The sequence below is a fragment of the Vulpes vulpes genome, chromosome 12, assembly GCF_048418805.1.
Source record: "Vulpes vulpes isolate BD-2025 chromosome 12, VulVul3, whole genome shotgun sequence".
NCBI classification, from domain to species: domain Eukaryota; kingdom Metazoa; phylum Chordata; class Mammalia; order Carnivora; family Canidae; genus Vulpes; species Vulpes vulpes.
In genome coordinates, this window is record NC_132791.1 from 49,890,592 (window position 1) to 49,899,939 (window position 9,348).

Below are 9,348 nucleotides of genomic sequence, written 5' to 3' on the forward strand. Positions count from 1 at the left end.
TTCTAATAACTGAAAAATTCTACCATTGTGCTTACTTCTTTATGGCTTCTGCCTTCCTAGAGTACTGCAGAATGAATTTGCTTCCACAAAGTAATTTTCTGTCCTTCAAAGACACTTTTCTGAAACCTTCCTCCCAGGGTTAAAATTAGGCTAACTATCCTCGGTTATTCCCCAAACGATGCAGTTTCTAAATATTTTGCCACCCTAGCCACTTTCCCATGAACATTTATGTTTGTTAAGAAGATCCCAGATCTAAATACATTTTTCCTATTCTATTCTGATCAGAATTGAGCAGAATATTGTTTCTTGGATAATATTTGCTTTTTATCTACTGCTTAAAATATATAGTATGTCACTCTGGTTTTAGATTTCCATTTCAAGAAAGTGAGCTAAATTTCATGATTGGATTGTTTCTTTGCTGTTGAGTTTAATAAGTTCTTTATAGATCTTGGAAACTAGCCCTTTATCTGATACGTCATTTGCAAATATCTTCTCCCATTCTGTAGGTTGTCTTTGAGTTTTGTTGACGGTATCCTTTGCTGTGCAAAAGCTTCTTATCTTGATGAAGTCCCAATAGTTCATTTTTGCTTTTGTTTCTTTTGCCTTCGTGGATGTATCTTGCAAGAAGTTACTGTGGCCGAGTTCAAAAAGGGTGTTGCCTGTGTTCTCCTCTAGGATTTTGATGGATTCTTCTCTCACATTTAGATCTTTCATCATTTTGAGTTTATCTTTGTGTATGGTGAAAGAGAGTGGTCTAGTTTCATTCTTCTGCATGGGCAAAAGACATGAACAGAAATCTCACAGAGGAAGACATAGACATGGCCAACAAGCCAACATGAGAAAATGCTCTGCATCACTTGCCATCAGGGAAATACAAATCAAAACCACAATGAGATACCACCTCACACCAGTGAGAATGGGGAAAATTAACAAGGCAGGAAACCACAAATGTTGGAGAGGATGCGGAGAAAAGGGAACCCTCTTACACTGTTGGTAGGAATGTGAACTGGTGCAGCCACTCTGGAAAACTGTGTGGAGGTTCCTCAAAGAGTTAAAAAAGACCTTCCCTATGACCCAGCAATTGCCCTGCTGGGGATTTACCCCAAAGATACAGATGCAATGAAACGCCGGGACACCTGCACCTCGATGTTTATAGCAGCAATGTCCACAATAGCCAAACTGTGGAAGGAGCCTCAGTGTCCATCGAAAGATGAATGGATAAAGAAGCTGTGGTCTATGTATACAATGGAATATTACTCAGCCATTAGAAACGACAAATACCCACCATTTGCTTCAACGTGGATGGAACTGGAGGGTATTATGCTGAGTGAAATAAGTCAATCAGAGAAGGACAAACATTATATGGTTTCATTCATTTGGGGAATATAAATAATAGTGAAAGGGAATAGAAGGGAAGGGAGAAGAAATGGGTAGGAATTATCAGAAAGGGAGACAGAACATAAAGACTCCTAACTCTGGGAAACGAACTAGGGGTGGTGGAAGGGGAGGAGAGTGGGGGTGAATAGGTGACGGGCACTGAGGTGGGCACTTGATGGGATGAGCACTGGGTGTTATTCTGTATGTTGGCAAATTGAACACCAATAAAAAACAATTTTATTATTAAAAAAATAAAATTAAATCAAAAATTAAAAAAAATAAATTTTAAAAAAAGTGAGCTAAATAAAATGAAGGCTCCTTGGTACATATCTCCCTCATTAAAACCATTGCATTGATGAATTTCAAGCAATTCATTTAAATTCTATACTCATCCAGATGTCACTGTTGGAAATTTACAACTATGACCAATTTTCTAAATAAACCGATAGATTATGTCTACATAACCGAATAAGACATCCCTCGCCATGTCCCCCATTCCACAACAATTTGGGATCCATCCACAGACAAAAAGTGTCATTGTGAGAAGTATGGGATCACCCATATGCCAAGTGCCCCAGAAGGAGTGTTGCCCACTGTTGCAACAGGTAATATACACATGGACCTCAGTCCAGGGATTGAACACCAAAGTGGCTCATGAACTAGCTCCAGCCCTCCTCAGGTACTGTCCAGAAGCCCCTGGAAAACACTGTTTTAGGCAATCACTCACAGACAAGAAAACCTCTAGAGAAGTCCAGGTTTCCATTGGAGAAGTGCAGCACTCCACTGGAGCAAAAGAATATATATAAGCTTGGACACATTAGAGAACTTTTCTACATCACCCCTCTCCCAGAGCAGCACTGCTCAGGGCCAAGTGGGATTTTCTCAGACTATGATTTCCCTCATGGGGGAAAAGAGAGATCATGTGAGCAAGCACCCTGCTTCCCCAGCTGTGCAAGACACTGCCAAAGAGGCCCCTTTCTCTCTTGCCCAATCCAAAAACCAAGCGGTAATTATAGAAGGTGATAGAGGGGTTGACCAACTCTATTGTGGTAATCACTCCACAATACATAGTGTATCAAATCAACACATTGTATACCTTAAAGTCACACAAGGTTATATGTCAATTATATCTCAATAAAGCTAGAAAAAAATAAATGGAAAGGTACTATTTTATTTTCCATTTTTTAATTATTTTTAAGTATAATTGATGACAATGTTACATTATTTTCAGGTGTACAACATAGTAATTCTCTGCATGTTTGTTAAGATTTTATTTATTTATTCATGAGAGACACAGAGAGAGGCAGAGACACAGGCAGAGGGAGAAGCAGGCTCCATGCGGGGAGCCCGATGTGGGACTTGATCCCAGGATCCCGGGACCACGACTAGAGCCAAAGGCAGACTCTCAACCACTGAGCCACCCAGGTGCCCAAGTTCTCTGTATGTTACGCTGTGTTCACTACAAGCATAGGTACCATATGTCACCACACAATGTGATTACAGTGTCATTGACTATATCCCCTATGCTCAGCCTTTTATTCCTGTGTCTTAATCATTCTGCAACTGGAAGCCTGTACTTCCCACTCCCTTTTGCCCATTTTGTCCATTTTTCTTTCCTCTGCCAAACATGAGTCTGTTCTCTGTATTTATAAGTCCGACTCTGCTTTTTGTTTAATCATTTGTGTTGTTTTTTAGATTCCACATATGAATGGAATCATATGGTATTTTTCTTTCTCTTAGTCTGACTTATCTCACTTAACATAATACCCTGTTGCTCCATCCATGTTGTTACCAATGGCAAGATCTCATCCTTTGCATGTCTGTGTAATATTCCAATATGTGTGTGTGAACCCATGTGTATGTGTGTATCTCACATCTTTCTTTTCCATTCCATCTATCAGCGGACACTTCAGTTGTTTCCATATCTTGGCTACTATAAACAATGCTGCAATAATCATAAGGGTGCATATGTCTTTTTGAATTACTTTTCAGTTTCTTTGGGTAAATACCTGGGAGTAGAATTATTGGATCATATGGGAAAACCCAGTCTCTTCAATAGAGGGTGCTGGGAAAACTGGACAGTTACATGCAAAAGAATGAAACTGGACCACTTTCTCGTATCACACACAAAAATAAATTCAAAATGGATGGAAGGCCTAAATGTGAGACCTGAAACCATAAAAATCTTGTAAGATAGCCCAGGCAGCAATTTCTCCAATATTGGCCATAGCAACATTTTTCTGGATATGCCTCCTCTAGCAAGGGATACAAAATAAAAAACAAAAAAACAAAAGAACAATTGGGACTACATCAAAATAGAAAGCTTTTGCGTAGCAAAGGAAATCATCAACAAAATGAAAGCGAACCAACTGAATGGGAGAAAATATTTGCAAATGATACATCTGATAAGGAGTTAATACCCAAAACATATAAATCACATACACAACTCAACACCAAAACAACAAACAATCTGATCTAAAAATGGGCAGAGGACCTGAATAGACATTTTTACAAAGAAGACATACACATGGCCAACAGGCACATGAAAAAATGTTCAACATTACTTATCATCAGGGAAATGTAAACCAAAACCACGAGGTATCACCTCATACCTGTCAGAATGGCTAGACTCAAAAAGATAAGAAATAAAAAGCGTTGATGGGATGTGGAGAAAAAGGAACCCTTATGCCCTGTTGGTAGGAATGTAAACTGGTACAGCTACTATGGAAAACAGCATGAAGGTTCCTCAAAAAATTAAAAATAGAAATACCATATGGAAGTCACTACTTCAATAAGCAAAGAAACAAGCAGACAAATAAATTCACACATTCCTTATTGTGTAAAGAGCCTTACACTCATGCCAAGGATGCACAGTAAACACCTTCAGATACATGAATTTTGTTCAGCAATGGGCTTCGTGTATATTAACACAATCATAGCTCTCTCCCACAGAAATATATCTCAATAGTACTTTCCCCAGAGGAGTTAACTCATGTATAAAATACATTGAATCAGCATCATGGAAGCTGGTGGCTCAAAGCTAGGTTTTCATGTTATGCATAAAACTGAACATAGTAATAAAATAACACTACAGTAGAATAACTCCCAGGGGAATATGGAAATTAGAGTGCTCAGATATGAAACCTTGAATGAGTCACCACCTTTTTGTGTTCCAGAGCAAACCTTTCTGAACATAGCAGAGAAAGAAGTTACTTGGGATTTCTTGTACTTGGAAAGTACTGGCTTAAATGATCGTTTTTACAAGATTTGCCAATCTGACCCATCTTCAACTGACTCCTTGAAAAGACTGTTCTAGGTGCCAGGTGCACAGTGTTGGCTAAGAGTTTTCAAACATGTTCAATGAAGCTACTGGATGACTGGCTCAATAGTTCAACTTTTTCTTCTTAGTTCTAAGCATTCATCACATGGCTCCCCTCTTCCTCTGAGCCTGCAGACTTGGTTAGTAGCACTGCACTTACTGCTAAACTATGTTAGGTTCTGTATCATTATGTACTGTGTTGTTACCTATGTCTTGTTAGTTCTTCTGCACATTACAAATGCTTTAGTTTGGTTGTGTGATGTTATTCCTGTTTACCAGGTGTGCCTTTGCTGATGTCACATGGATACATAAAATGTCGTTTAATTATGTGGTGATGATATTTAGGACTGTAGCTGTGTCCTGAGTTTCTTGCTTGCCCCTCTTACTCAAAGGAAACTCAGAGACAGAGTGCCCAATGGTCTCTGTGACTCTACCAAATGGACACACCTAATGTTAACCTAGGACAAGTTTATTTAACTCTAAAAAAGTGAAGCTGATTGATTCAGACACATAATCAATCTCATTTGATTACAGTCATGCATCTAAGAGTCCAGAAAAATGCTGGTTCTTGAAAGGAATGAGCAAGTACCGGATTTGGCACAGACGGTAGCAAACACAGTTTTGTCATTCACCTCCATACATGTGTTGGAAAAGAGAAAGCTTCATCTGTTCTTTTACGAACAATTGAGGGAAAAACGAAGCTAGCTACTCATGAGGCTGGGAATCTTGCTTGGTGCAGACAGTCAGGATTAATTCTGTGGGGTTTGACAGCTTATCCATCTCTGTCTAAGCTTGTGGTAGCTGAAGTTGTCCAGCTGCTAAATTGTCTTTCTGAACAGCTTCCAGTCATCCTTCTTTGCAGATCCAGAGACAGCTCTGATGATTCAAAAGAACAAATAATTTCTTGGAGAAGTCTCTGCTATTCCTCCCTGAGCCACTGGTGCTCTGTAGAAGCCAGCTTTCAGAGCTGGTATCTATTCTTTTGACTGGGAAGCCTGCTGTGTGACCACCATGGCCTCCTATGGCCAAGCTCCATGGAGGTGTGATTCCGCTCACCTCCTGGAAAAGTATTCTCAGCAATTAGGCTTGCAAGCCAAATGGATCCTGGGCAAATACCTCTGAATCTCCAGAAATAATGATTGTTACTGAAATTTGTTTTCATGCCTCGCTCAAAGAAACAAGGGGCGGCAAGTTGCTTTAACGTTGTGCGTCTAATCAGATCAATTGGTAAACACTGGCAAACTGTGTGGGGAGTCTCAGGCCACATTTAAACTCAGAGTAGAAAGGAGCCTGACCGATTAGAGATGTCTTTCAGAAACTGGAGCCGGCCCCACCCAGGCACTGTGTCTGAGTGCCTTAGACGTGCCACCGTAGAGAGAGATTTCATTACGCCTTGCACTGATTATGGAGTAGACCAAATACCCTGAGCACCGTCTCAGGAGCACAGAGGAGCCCTGTTGTAGTAAAAAATGCAGTTATTGCTCTCAAGGAAAGTCCATACAGGACAACATAATGACAGGTGCTGCCATTAACTGGATTTCTTTGATGGGATTTATTATCATCCCTCCCTGGCACATGCACACATACACACATACTCAATTACACAAGTGTTTCAAGTTGACGTTCCCCATTTGGCAATTCCTGCACTACCTGAAAATGCTCTAAGCCAGTGCTTCTCAAACTTTAATATGCACACCAATTACCTGGGAAACAGATTCTGTTTCAGGACGTGTGGGGTGGGCCTGAGATCCCACCTTTCTGATGTGTTCCCTAGTGATGCCCATGCTGCTGATCCAGAGACCACAGTGTGTAGCAAACTTCCGAACTCACACAGGGCCTCCCATTTCTGTTGGGATATAAACCAACCCTCACGTGGCTAACAAGGTCCTGCACAGTCTTGTTGGCCTCTAACTCAACAGCCTCATCCTCCCTTTGAGACTTGCCTTGCTCTTTCCAAAGCACTAACATTGGGTCCTCTTCAGTCCTTCCTACTAGTCAAGCTCTGCCATCTCAGGGCCTTTGTACATGCTGTACACTCTCTCGCGCATGTTCCTTTCTTCCTGGATACATTTTATACACCCTTCCGGCCTCTGCTCAAACATCAGTTCTTCATGAAAACCTGTTACAGTATAACCTCCATCACAGCAAGGATCTCGTCTGTTTTTATCCATCAGTATTCTGACCACTCAGCATACTGTTTCTTGCTTCAATTCTCAGACTTCGATAATCTTGGTAATGGCAATCCTTATAGTAGATTTTTCAGGAAAATGAAGCCCCTTATCCTTTGAACTACCTTAGTTGGGCACTGGGCTGGGGGCAGGAGGTGAGATATTTGGAGTAGCCACTACTTGGTGAGAAATTCATCCCCTGGTTGCAAGTTAAGGCATGGATTTGTGATGTTTCCCAATGGTATTGATTTTTTTTTTAATCCATCATCCCTTCAACCTTCAAAGGACTGAGGACACAATCCTATTCTGCTTTTTATCAGTTTCCTGTAGGCTTGTATGAATGCCTTCCATTCACTACCCTACTAATGAACTAGAAATTCCTTCTGGGCAGAAATTGGGTCTTCCCTTATATCTGCTATTGTGAGCCCTGGATACAGTACAAGAAATTTAATAAATATGAGGCCAAATCAAATCTGGGAACATGTAAAGGAAACCTCTGGGCCTAAGGGATTGTACAGGCTGTCCCACTAATATCTTCCATAAGTTTGCCTGGATAAAATTGTGATCATTTGCCCTGTGGTTCTGTTAGGCACACAAAATGTCATGTTTCCCTTTTCGCACTGGGTATCGGGAAACAACGAGTTCTCTGCAAGGCTGTCATGCTTTATTTATGGCAAGAATTTGTTAGGCCTTCTCAATTTCTTTTCAGATCAAGGCAGGATATGAAAATAGATAACAAATACTTAGTGAGATGCCTGTAAGTGGTTGTGATGTCCTAAGTGTTCCACACATGGAAAAGCTAATTTTCTTTATTCAAAAAAGTAAATTATATCACTCTCATTTTAATATGAGGAAATAGAGTTACTTTATAACTTAGCAAATATATAGGTCTAAACTGGCCTAGATAAAGAAACTGAGGACTAGAGAGGGTAAATAACCAGTTCAAGTTTCCTCAGCTGATGAGTGACTCTATCAGTGGCCTAGGGCTGCCATAACAAATCACCACAAACTGGGTGGCTTAAAACAAGAGGTTTATTCTCTCACAGTTCTTGATACTAGATCTAAAACAAAGTGTGGATAGGGCCATGCTCACTCTGAAAGCTCTAAGAAGGAATCCTTCCTTGACTCTTCCTACCTTCTGGTGGCTCTGGGAAATCCTTGGCATTCCTTGTTTTGAAGCTCTTCATTTCAGCCTCTGGCTCTGTCTTCACATGGCCTTTCTTTCTCTATGTCTCTGTGTGCCTCTCCTCTTCTTATAAGGACATGAGTCATCACTCCAACCTGCACAAATCCAATATCACCTCATCTTGACTAATTCTATCTGCAAAAACCCTATTTCCAAATAAAGTCACACTCTGAGATTCTGGGTAGACACAAATTTGGAGGGTACACTGTTTCACCCAGTGTAGTGACTGAGCTAGTACCAAAAGTTACCTCTAAATTGAGGCAATCTTCATACCACCCCAAATTAGCTGCCTCTGGAATTCTTTGCCATGGTGAAATTTCTCATCGTGCTTCACAACTGACTGGTCCTCTCTACAGGGAAGATGACTCCACCAGACTCTAATGCTAATTTGGTAGCTTCTCATAAAACTGGTTGGTTGATTTGTAAGGAAGAATTGCTGAACGGTCAATTTAGAAAAGATGTAATTAGTGAATTCAGGTTTATAAAAGAATTATGTTTTGAGAAGCCAAATATTCAGAGAATAGAGCTGACTAGATAGAGCTCGTTTTAGTCAACATGGAGTTCTGATGCTCACAGCAACAGCCTCTTCATCCATAATCATTTCCGCCTACCCGGCATCCAAACCCCATTGGTAGGAAGAGTGCTTACCTTGCAAAATACCTCCTCACTTGCAAGACCAGAGCAACGCTGCCTCCCAACTGCTTGTTTGATGTTAACATTATTCTGAGAATTACATCTCATCCAACATGATATTTTAATGAGCCTTTGTCTGTTCTAGTTAAGTCATTTGGAGCTGAGCTAATGAAACACAGGAATGGGGAGAGATGGTCCTCAGTGGCATTGGCTGTTTTTGTAATTCCGTGGCTTGCAATGGCAGTTCCCTGAGCCTCTCTGTTCACCCTGGGAGTGAGAAGCTGCAAATTCTGAGACTACCCCTGGGAATGGCCTATTCTAGGTGTGATTCCCCCCTACACTTTCTTGTGGTGAGGTAGGAGGAGGAAAGAGGCATGTGTCTACAGAACTCCTTGTTCCTGGTCTGGATAAATCAGTCATGGCAGGTGGGACAGGACATGCATCAGGAATCCAGACCAGCTAAAGAAAGATGGCAAGTAGGGCACAGAAAGAAGATAACCTGGCCATGTCCTGGGCTGGGCAGCACGGGAAAGCCTTGGGAGAAGGAAGAGCATTGCTAGTTGGTAGTATCAAAGTCCACTGAAGAGTTTCATGTACTCAGTCTACCAACCATCTCTTCTCCACCCCCCTTCTTTGCTGTGATGACATCTCAGCTCTTGTTGGTG